Genomic DNA, 11,941 nt, shown 5'->3' on the forward strand with positions numbered 1-11,941 from the left:
TGTCGCATCTTATTCTTCCCTTGGCCATATTTGTACATTGTCTAGATTAGCAGCTTTTCATGGGGGGATCTTGTCTTCATATGTCTATAAAGCACTTAGCATATGTTTCAGAGTAGCAGCCGTGTTAGTCTGTATCCTCAAGAACAGGAGTACTTGTGGCACCTTAGAGACTAACACATTTATTAGAGCATAAGCTTTCGTGGACTACAGCCCACTTCTTCGGATGCAAGTGGGCTGTAGTCCACGAAAGCTTATGCTCTAATAAATGTGTTAGTCTCTAAGGTGCCACAAGTACTCCTGTTCTTTTAGCATATGTTTGGCACTATACCAATTATAAACCAGAATACATAATTAGTACTGTCTGCATCTCCAAAGGAAAACTTGGGGATGGGCATTGTCTTTGACCTCTAGAAGGCAGCATTTTCAGGCCTCGGTATCAGTCAATATGATGCTTTAAATGTAAAGCTTACATAAAGCTTACATGTCCTGTGAATAAAGAAATTGCCTCCATGCCAATGATTCCTAATGTATAGTCTCGTGGAAAACCAATATTTATCCCCACCTCCTTAGCTTACAAAAAACCCTTGCTTCAGAACTAAAAATCAAGTAACAATACTGTTGCATTAATTATAAAATGTGTACTGATTTACTCATCAAATGACTTCAGAATTATTTTCCAAGGAACATTAAGATCCGTAGTTCTGTGGGTGAGTTTGCACAAATGTCTTCCAAGTGGTAACATCAGCTTTAATGGGTTACTTCTGGTGTTGCTAAAATGAACTCTTGCATCTGGAATGCCATTGCTAAATTAGCTGCCATAGACATTTTTTGCCCTTTTTGGGATCTGTCTTTGGGGGGGGCGGGAGAGGGGGACATTTTTTTCCCCTTAGCAACAGAAAATAGCATCTGAGAGAGAGAGAGGCCCAGTGAAACTGATTTCTAAAAGTAAATATTTAAAGGAAAACACTGATCAGTGAAAGCTGAACTCTCTTACTAAATATTTAATTGTCAGAAGCTTCCCTCCCCCTTTGTCCCCCCACCTCCCTGACATGACCACACATAAGCAGCACTGCCAGCAGTCTGATGTAGCTCAGGACACTGAGAATGCAGCTCCCATTTTGAATGAATGACAGTACATAACTTTCAAAATATTTGTTTTAAGTTGGGTTAAAAAAGTGGCTTAATCATTTATCAGTCTGTTGAAAGATCTTCCTATTTCTGCTCATATTTTATTTATATAAATGACTTTTAGGCCTGTAATTTTTCCTACTTAAATGTGGTGGTTAAAATATTCTATATTAGTGTGACTCCCTCCCATTCACAATGAACATTAGCATGGTTGTCAGCTTTTGTATCATTCCTTGATGTGAGGCTTCAGGTGAGAGGGAGCAAGATCAGTACTGGATTTGGAATCTAGCCAAAAGTCTCTCTTATCTACCCATTTTATTTCTCAGTTCCTTGGTGCCAGCAATTTCAGTGCATTTCCTGGCCAGTGCAGTAACACTATTGGCAAGATTAAGTTTGTCTATAACAGTAACATATTCTAGTAATTCTCAAACACTTGATGTTATGGAGGACATCTCTTAGCAGTGTAGTTATTGAGCTATGTTGTAGGCTTCTATGTGATATGGTAGCCTCTTTGCTCATACAATCTCTTTAATATGCAGATGAATAAATGAAGATGAGGCTTGTAGCATCTGATATGTATACTGGGGAGGAAGTATTAAAAAAAGGAATATTGGGTGGGGTATGGGGAAGAGGGAAATGGGAAGGAACTTAAATAGTCCTTAAAAAATTTTACCTACTCTTAGCACTGGTAATTCCAAAGGATGTCTAACTGAAAAAAAAAATTTTTTTTTCAACTTTTCTTGTCAAATACCCACAGCACTTTGTGTAGCCAGTTTCCTTGTTTCCCTTTGTAGTTAGGTATAGGACTGTATATTGTGAAACCAGTATTTCTACAAAGAAAGGGGCAATTGTGCTCCTTTATGCTGGATTAAAATTTGTATATCTGGATAAAAATATTACGTTAATCTGTTACTTGAGAGTTCAGCTGATTTTAACAGATATATACTCACTGTTGCTGTGCAAAGTGCTTTTCCTGAGAAAATCTGAAATTTCTAAAGAGATCTTAAACCTGCAGCTAGCTTGGTCATTAGAAGTTAGGATGTAGCCACCAGTCAGTGACTTGTGCCCTACAATAACACAATATTGGTAATCAGCTGCCCAAGACACTTTTTGGCAATTGAAAGATGATAATTCTTGTGCCTTCTTGCAGGCAGGCATCTGTTACACATACTCACACACAGTATTGACTCCTATAACTGCAGTGGTTTAAAAAGGGTTAAATTGTGTCTTTGAAATTCTGCCAAAAATCTTTTGCTTTTTTTCCCTCCCTCAATCAGAACATCGACCACGTCTGATTGCAAGAATGTGAATAATTGGGGTGTTAAATGTAGTGTTCCAAAGTTTCATGAACTACGGGGTAAGTAACAATTCTGTGGTCCACAAAATCCAGAGTACCACATCTGGCCAAGGGATGAGATGCCTAAACAAATGCTAGTAGCCACACCAGCATCATTTCAAAAGTCGGGGAAGAGGAGAGTAAAGTGTTCAATGAAAAGATGTTATAGTACAATTAAAATACTCTCTAGTTCTGTACATTTTAAGTAGTATGTATTTCATTTAAAAACTGAGCGCTTTGGGGCCTGACTTTCAACAGTGCAGCGTACCCACAGCTTCAGTTCAAGACTATAAGAGCTGCATGTGCTCAGCACCTCAAATAATTCCCCAGGGCCAGAAAATACTTTCATTCACTGCCCTCATCTGTGTCCTTTCTTCTTTGCCAATTCTACAGTGTCTCTTGCTCAGCTCTTTTGCCCCGTCTTGTTTTCTAACAGTAGCAAGCAGTATGACAGCCTTTAGCTTTAAAAAAAAAATCCTTAAACTTGGGTGGTGGTTCAGCATACTTTCAGCTTTGAAGAAAAATTTAAGAAATGAACGCAGAAATGTGCTACTTTAAATTCAGGGCATTTCTGTACTTCTGTCATTTGAAGATCAGCTTAAACATAATCTATTTTTAAAATATTTTCCAGTCCCGTGTCTTGTACAAAGCTCAAATTCCAGGAAATCAAGCAGTATGACAAGTACTTATTCCAGTCTGTGTGCTAAATTAAAAATGAGTGCATTCTTTGTCTGAATGAGTTCTGGAAACTATATCTGTGCTTTTGCAAATGAACATTGATGTAATACAAGTGGGTGCACCTGAATCTGTGATTTCGTGCACAGATATTTTTCTTACTACCGCCAAGTTGAGGCTTTTGTTCTTGTTTCTGTGGTGTTAATTTCTCTGTGATGAGTTGAATAATCTCACATTAAAGTCAGTTACAGTAAAGTGAGAGACAAGGTCCTGCTTGAATGAAATGAGTTACCTGAAACATTGCCTTTATGCAATTCACTGAACTCAGATACATGCTATATATATTTGTGTATCTAATGTGAATAAAAAGTAGTTTCCCTTCCTCTAATCTGCCATAAATAGTGTATTAATTCAGTGGAAGGGACTCTTCGTTTTTTCTAGTTCAGAAAACATGCTTTTCTGGCAAAAAAGGCTCGCTGATTAGGTTATAGATTCTTTTCATCTTTCCTCCAGGCCCTACGTCTGTTCATCGATAGCCACTGTATTTTGTTTGTTTTTAAAATCCTTATACACACTAACATACAGTGAAGACACAGCTTTTTTCACATTCCATGTAATAAAACTAGTTCAGATAATGAAGGTTCAATTGTTTCTTGGCTCTTCCGTTGTGTAAATGCTTATCAACTGAAATCACTTCCCAAAAGTTGCAGAACAGAACGTTATAGTATCCAAGTCAGTAGTAGGAACTATAACTTGCTTAAATATGCAGATATTCAGTTAAAGTAACAAGAAAACAAAACCAAAGGTCAAGAGGAGCTAGAATGACAGTTTCTTTCTACTACAGTAGCTCTATTATTTCTTTGTTCCAATTTCTTAAAAGTAGCTAAGCCTGTACGATGTATTTAAGTTTTTGTTTCTAAACTTAATTATTACCTTGTAACCAATGTGTTTGGAAACACACTCTTAGCCATGTGTTCTGAACTTCTTCTATGCCTACAGCTGCTATGCCTATCTTGAGCTATTAGTGAAATATTAGAAGTGATCATTTTAAGTGCACAAACCAGGAAATTCACAAGTTCAGATCCTTGCCTTCCCCTAATGCACAAAATCACTATATCTTTAAACTTGGGAAGATCCATGTCCTTTTCTTAAATGCTTTAGCTTACACAGTAATAACAAATCTCATTTCTTTTTCTGTAGTATGTTTCTTTATTCATAGTTGCCAGTGTTAGGAGAGTCGAAAAAAAGGAAGATGGTGGGAAGAATGATGGGTCTAAGAATGACCAAAGGGGTTAGAAAGAAAAATGGTGTTTAGTAAAAAACAGAAGTCTAGCAAGTGCCTGGGAGGGAGGCAGCACCAGAGAATTTCATTTAGTCTTACATTGTTATAATTTCATTTTAATTTAATACAAACTAGAGTAACTAGATAAAACTATCAATGTATCTTGATCTTGTCAGGACCCTAATCCTTCAAGCATGCTTGTAGCTTTGTCAGTTAACAATCTTTGTTATGGAAGGGCCTCGGGACCCACCAAGAATGGGGCCCAGTGCACTAAGCCCTGTACAAAGGTGTAGGTAGCCCTTGCCCGTAGTTCTGTACAGTGTGTTCTAAGGCCCAAAAGGGATTTAGAGAGACCTTTCGGTGGTTGTATATGCAAATTGCCTGCCCCTTCCCTTCAACTCCCATATACAAATGCAGGACAGTGACTGTAGCTTTTTCTTGTCTCTCTTCAACTGATGAACTTCAATAGATGCTCTGTTGTCCTTTAGAGAGAGCAGCCTTTGCTGCTTTATTCATTTAGGCTATTATGGCCCTGATATGCTCATACTAAAGGAACTATTGACTATTATTCCTAGTGATGAGAAAAATTATCTATTCTATTCAATGAATCATCAATAGCACCATTTTATTTGTGTTTAGTCCAGCAGGGCACAGAGGCAAGGTATAAAATGAATAGCTACATTATAAATGCAAATTCTTATAAAATACAGCGTTGCAAGTATGTACATTGGGACATGGTTAATTAAAGCCACTTAAGGAGAAAGAGATGACAAAATTCTTCCAACCAGAGTTACGCAGAAATAACAACGAGATAGTTGCTTTGTGCCTCAGTGGGGCATGTTGCAACTGAGTAACAGTTTAGTGAGGATCAGGGAAATTTTGTCTAGCGTTTTCAGACTGCCTGTGTTTAAAGATGCATCTTGCTACTATCAGAAGCTATAACAAGTCAAGAACAAATAGCCTCAGTTATTTTTCATACCCCCATGTATCACATATATGCCTAATATTTTGATGAGATCAATGGACCAGAACCTCATCGGGTATAAATCAGGGTAACTCCAGGGAAATCGTTAGAAAAGAAATGAGGAGAGCATGAAAAACAAGAGGTAGAATGAAACAAAAGAATGAAATGTCTGCTCATTCTACCACACTTTCATTTCAACCTTCTACAGCAAGGAGGAAAAAAGAACCAGAGGCATTCTAAAAGGGAAGAGAGAAAGAACAAACTACAGCAGAATAAGAAGATTACAGCAAAAAGTGTGAGAGAGCCCAAAGCAAGACCCAGTGAGAAAATCTGATTCCCTTGTACATCAGATGGTTCTGGTACATGTGTTCTAAAAATAACAGATTATGTAGAGGCTCCATGGATCTACTGAAATAAAACTCTATAGACATTTTAATGACCCCTTCCATCAGTTTCAGTGCCTATCAAGGTAGTGAGAGATAGTGAGGCCAAGTGGCTAGAGCACTGGACTGAGACTTGGAAGACAAAAGTTCTCTTTCCAGCCCTGCCATTGGCCTGCTGTGTTCTCTTGTGCAAGTCACGTCCTCTCTCTGTGCCTCTATTTCCCCATCTGTAAAATGGGGATAATGATACTGAACTTTTTAGAGTGCTTTGAAATCTACTAATGCAAAGCACTATATACAACCTACCTACTGTTGTTATCGCTTGTGGTCATTTTGGAATCTCAGCCAAACCATTCTGCCATTCCCTGACCACTAGAAATTGTGAAACTGCATTTACTACACCAGTCTTTTTATAATGGAGTGAATTGAGCTCTTAGAGACAGCTCAGAAGATTGAAGTCATCTTTGTATCCTCTGAACAGGAGCGCTGCAGGCAGGTGCAGTGCAATCTTTCCCTCTCACTGCTCCAGTCATCTGCCTCAACCTTTCTCTGGAGGAACCAGCCATGTGGGAATAGCAGTTTTGTTTCCTCTCCATGCCTGTTTAATTCTTGGCTTTTCTTCTGCCACTGAGGGGGTCAGTTTTGTGGGTTTCTTTAAGCCCTGGCCACTTGTCCATAAAGAGTGGATCGAAGGCCATCAAGCAGCCATGTGTAACAACTTGTATCTACATGAAAGACTCTGAATCACATTACCAATCCTCCCATGTTTTCCATCAGCCTCAGATGTCTCATGGCCAGGACACAGGAGTGTACCTAAACAAGGGCAGCTCTCCTTTGAAACCCCAAGATTCCAGTCCAAACAAATGAATGGCAATGCAGTCTTGAGTGTCTAATCAGGAATGGCTGTAATTTTCAAAACTGTCACTCTTATGCAGCATTCCCATAGAAAACTTGTATTTTGTTTTTCAGACAATTCTCTAATTTACATTGACTAGTTTGAATAACTGCTGCATTTGGAAGTCAGCTAGTTGTACTTGCCCTTTTGGCTATATCTATACATGCTGAGCAATATGCAATCATTACACAATGGATAACCATATCGATGTGTATTAAACTTTTATTACTCTGTCTGGTGTATAATTAAGAGATCACACTTTGAAGGATCAGAGGCCTCAAGTCAGAAGGATGCAGCAGAGGTGTGTTGTATGCAGTCAGAAAACACAGGGAAAGGTGATATATATAAAGATATCCGTGTAGTGGAAAACAGTTGTGATGCCAGTTAGTGGATATACTTTTATGCACCAAAAGAAATAAGAAAGGGCATAATCCAGAAAGCCTCCAGACCTTCCACTGACTTCAGTAGATTTCCATGTCTGGAGAACTTCCAGCATCAAGCCCTTTCTTATTTCATATGCATATAGACTTTGGCTGCATGGAAGGGGAATCTTATTTCTTTATGGCTGATAACAGAATATGCAGTAGTTAATATTACTGCTTCCAAAGTTTCCTACTAACACTGAATTATGTATGTTTCAAATTATTTCCCCCGAAGTAGTATCTTATATTTTCTAAATTTCATCTCATGTTGTGTATTGTCCCAAGCTGCTAATCTCTCTAGGCTCCTTTTGTATTATTACTGGCCCTGGCAGAGGGTCAGGCTGTAGGGCTGTATGAAGATGGACAACAGAGAAACAGGAGTCCTCAGGAGAGAGACGTGAGATACTGAGGGAGGAGCGGGGGATGTTCGAGGTGACAAGATGAGCTAGGATATGTGTGTGACCAAGGGGGAATAGAGGTAAGGGTTTTAGGAATCTCCTGGATCTCATTTCTACATAGAAGTCTGCCAAAGAATGCCATGTAAGTCTCTGATGAAAGCTTATGTCACACTGATCATCATAAATAAGGCTCCTTGTTTGTCACGGAGCTCATGGAAGTCACGGATTCCGTGACTCTTCATGACTTCTGCAGCAGCTGATGTGCCTGGCCCTGGGGCCGCCTGAGTCCCCCCACCCCCCAACAGCAGGAGTTTGGGTGTGAAAGGGCTCAGGGCGGGGGATTGAGGTGTGGGGCAGTGCTTACCTGGGTGGGGGGCTCCCCTCCCTCAGCTCCTAGCTTCATGTGCTGCCTCTGCTGGCAGGCACTGCCCCCACAACTCCCATTGGCCATAGTTCCCAGCCAATTGGAGCTGCAGAACCGGGGCTTGGGGCAGAGCAGAGGCAGCCATGGAGCTCAGTAGCCAGGTAGGGAGCCTGCCCTAGGCCTGTCAACCTTCCCTGCTGTTTCTCTAATGGAGAAAAAAATCTTTATTAATTCTTCAAAAAAACAAACAACAACAAAAAAACACAACAGGAAATATGAGCAATTAATGCCTATATGGATTATATTCGTTTTTCAAGTTTGCAGGACTGCTATTCAGAATGAATGTTTAGTAAAAGGCATGAGTTATGAGGACTTAATTCTGGCCAAACCAAGGAAATATGAGTCGATTTTTAAAGCCAGTGGAATTGTTTCTTATTCTGACTGTGTGAGGTCCTGGAAATAAAACGCGGATGAGTAACTTATCCTCTACAGAAAGCAAAGAACCATGGGAGGAAAATGTCATTGTCTTATACTGAAGTAATGTTACTAACAATACTCAAGGAATTAAATCCAAACACAGACCTGTTTTGGAACTCACTTCCTTTTTCTTCCTCAAGACTCTTTCAGCTTGTTTCTGGCCTAACCTACTTAGCCAGCCATACCTTAAGACATGATCTTTGGGCTAAATTTTGACACAAACTACATCTTCATCCAGCCATTGTCCTAGGGTTACCATACGTCCGGTTTTTCCCGGACATGTCCGGCTTTTCGGCAATCAAACCCCCGTCTGGGGGGAATTGCCAAAAAGCCGAACATGTCTGGGAAAATGCCGGCCGGGCACTTCCCCTCCCGCGGCAGCTCTGTTCCTCCCCGGACTCTTCGGCTCTGTTTAAGAGCCGAGCTGCCCGAGCGCTATGGGCTTCAGGCAGCCCCCTTGCCTCCGGACCCCAGCCGCTGGCCGGGCACTTCCCCTCCCGGGCTCCGGCGGCACAGGGTCCGGAGGCATGGGGGCTGCCCGAAGCCGGTAGCGCTCGGGCAGCTCAGCTCTTAAACAGAGCCGAAGAGTCCGGGGAGGAGCAGAGCCTCCGGCCGCGGCAGCTCTGCTCCTCCCTGACTCTTCAGCTCTGTTTAAGAGCCGAGCGCTACGGGCTTCGGGCAGCCCCCATGCCTCCGGACCCTGCGCCGCCGGAGCCCGGGAGGGGAAGTGCCCGGCCGGGGGCGCAGGGTCCAGAGGCATAGGGGCTGCCCGAACCAAGCACTACCGGCTTCACGGTTTGCCAGGCAGCCTCCAGACCCTGCGCCCCTGGCTGGGCGCTTCCCCTCCCGGGCTCCAGCTGCGCTGGGGAAGCGCCGGCCGGGGGCGCAGGGTTTGGGGGCTGCCCGGCAAACCGTGAAGCTGGTAGCGCTCGGGCAGCCCTTTTCGCGTGGCTGGGAGTGGGAGGGAGGAGAGGATGGGGTTGGGGTGGGGAAGGGGCGGAGTTGGGGTGGGGCTGGGGGTGGGGAAATGGGCGGGGCCAGGGCCAGTGGAGGGTCCTCTTTTTTTATTTGCTAAATATGGTAACCCTACATTGTCCTGACTGGACTATTGCATTATTCAGGCAGGGGTCTTGGCACCTTCTATACTGTATGAAAGCCATATAATCATGGTTGAATCCCTAAGGCTTTTGGGCCCCACCAATTTGCAAAACATCCCTGAGGGCATCGTCAGTCCAACAACTGAATGAGATGGTAAGACTCATCACATGCTAGCCAGAAGCATAGACAGAGTGGTCCCTAGAGTTCCTGCCCCCGCCATTGCTCTCACAGATTCCTATGGTTCACAGATGTCCTGCACCAGCAGATGAGATGGGCAGATGTTCAAGTGACAATGGTGGAAATCAAAAGCAAAAACACACCAAAAGAAAAGCCTGTTTCCAGGCCTATCCAAAGCTTGTATTTCAGGCCAAGAGATCACTGCGGCTCACCTCCATTAATGCACCAAACCATGCCCAGTAGAAATATTCAGAGTGGTGAGTGACTTCACCAACCTCAAGTGCCTACAGTCCACAGCACAACCTACCCATAGCTCACGCTGATATCTTTCTTCACTGAGGGCACTGTCCATGTCTGTAAGGGCTTCTCAGGCGGCATGGTACTGGAACCCATGAGCAAATCCGTGATCAGCCCTCCTTCACTCCATGAATTCATCCCACTCAAAACATGTGGGACACTCTAACGGAGTCATGACCCAACACTTATGAATCAGACTCCTGGCCTGCTTGATTAGTAAAGAAGAGTAATGAACAACCGGGATATCTTCCAACTGAGATTGCTAACGCTTCTTTTGTCCATCCTTCTTCCTGCTTTAAAGACTACACTGGCAGACCAACCCTGAAGAAACCATCCCTCAATGCCACAGATTAAGCTATTACCCACTATCTAATCTTCCTTTCTTTGGCAAGTTTAGAAAAGCTTGTAAATGTATTTGTCCACAGGGCATGCATGCCTACAGATTGTCAAGATAGTCTGTAATTCATCTGGCATGAAGCTGGGCCTGCAAATATCAGTGTGCTCGAGAAATATTTCCCGCCATCTCCAACTAGCTAGAAGTCTGTGTCCTCCCATCCTTGCTACTGTTGACCTGGTCACAATAAAACACACCTTTATTTCCTTTCACCATTGCAGTAATGCATGGTGAAAGGAAATAAATAGACAAGACAGATACAGAGTGGAAGAAAATATTATCCCCATTTTACAGATGGGAGATTGAGGCACAGAAAGAGGGAAGTGACATGTCCAAGAGCACATGGGAAGTTTGTGGTAGATCCAAGACTGGAACCCAGATCTCTTTTAGGGCCTGATCCTGCAAAGTTTTATTCATGGGAGTAGTCCTGTTAACTCCACTGGCAGTCCTCGTGTAATAACTATTCACACAAATAGAGGCTTACAAGACTAGCTCCAGAGTTAGCAGATCCCAATAGGGGGCAGCGTTTATCCCTAGACCATAAGACCCTAAAAGAGGCTAGATTAATTTTAAATTAATCCTGCCTTTCTCCACAACCCCATCCCTAGCATTTCTAAAAAATGGAGCCAGTCCTCCCATCCACTCTTCAATTGTTAGCTTTTATCACCAAGTATCCTAGTCAGTAACTGCAAATCTAACAGTGGAGATAAGAGGAGAGCAAACACATAAGCACATACTTTGCCTCTTCACTGTCTGAAACATGATTTTACAGGCTTCATTTTATAGTTATGCAGGAAACCCCGCCCCCCAATCTCATCTCCATGCCCGGTGAGATGGTGTTTTTGCTTGTAAATATTAACACACCCATTCTTGTGTATTCAGACAACAGTCCATCTTATTGCTCTGTCAGACCTAATTACTCAGTGCAAGCAATAAACAGAGAGATTAATTAAGCTTTCTACAACACAAAATACTCTTCTTCCTTGTTAATGCAGAGTAAGCTGGCTTTGATCAGGACACACAGTGGTGCAACAGTTAAAGAGACATCAGCAGAGAACCAAATATGACCCAAATCCCCTTCACTTTCCCCAGCTCTACCTGGGCTGGAGGCGGGGGTAATAATGCCATATTAGGAGATGTGGCTACACCCTGAAATTGTCTAGACTTACTGACTCTGATTGTGCTCTGAATTAAGCCCAGACAGTAATGACTCCATGACTTCCGCTTAGCTGGATCAGTGACTAAACTTGGTGGGAGAAGAGTGGGAGGCTGTCTGCTGAGTCAGGAAAATGACAGGCTTTATTACCTTACTCCCTTTGGTACAGCTCAAGATAAAATGAGAAGAGATATGCATGTGAAACAGTAGTGAAGGAAAGAGCAGAGGGGAAATTGTTTGAAGAAGTTAGATAAATAACCCCAGTGATAAGGAACCCAGCGTGTGATATTTTCACATACCTTTTCTCTTAATGAATTCTCTTAACTGACAATGGAAGATAACACTAGACAGCTAAGCAGGAAGAGTCACCACTAAAACTTATTATTTGACACAGCAGCTCTGACACTTTGAAAATAAATCATTTTTCAGTGTTTTGGATATAGTTTTTAAGGGACACTGTCAGTTTAAAAAAACCCACTCTTCTCTTTCTGTTTA

Source organism: Chrysemys picta, chromosome 11 (genome assembly GCF_011386835.1).
Source record: "Chrysemys picta bellii isolate R12L10 chromosome 11, ASM1138683v2, whole genome shotgun sequence".
Taxonomy (NCBI): domain Eukaryota; kingdom Metazoa; phylum Chordata; order Testudines; family Emydidae; genus Chrysemys; species Chrysemys picta.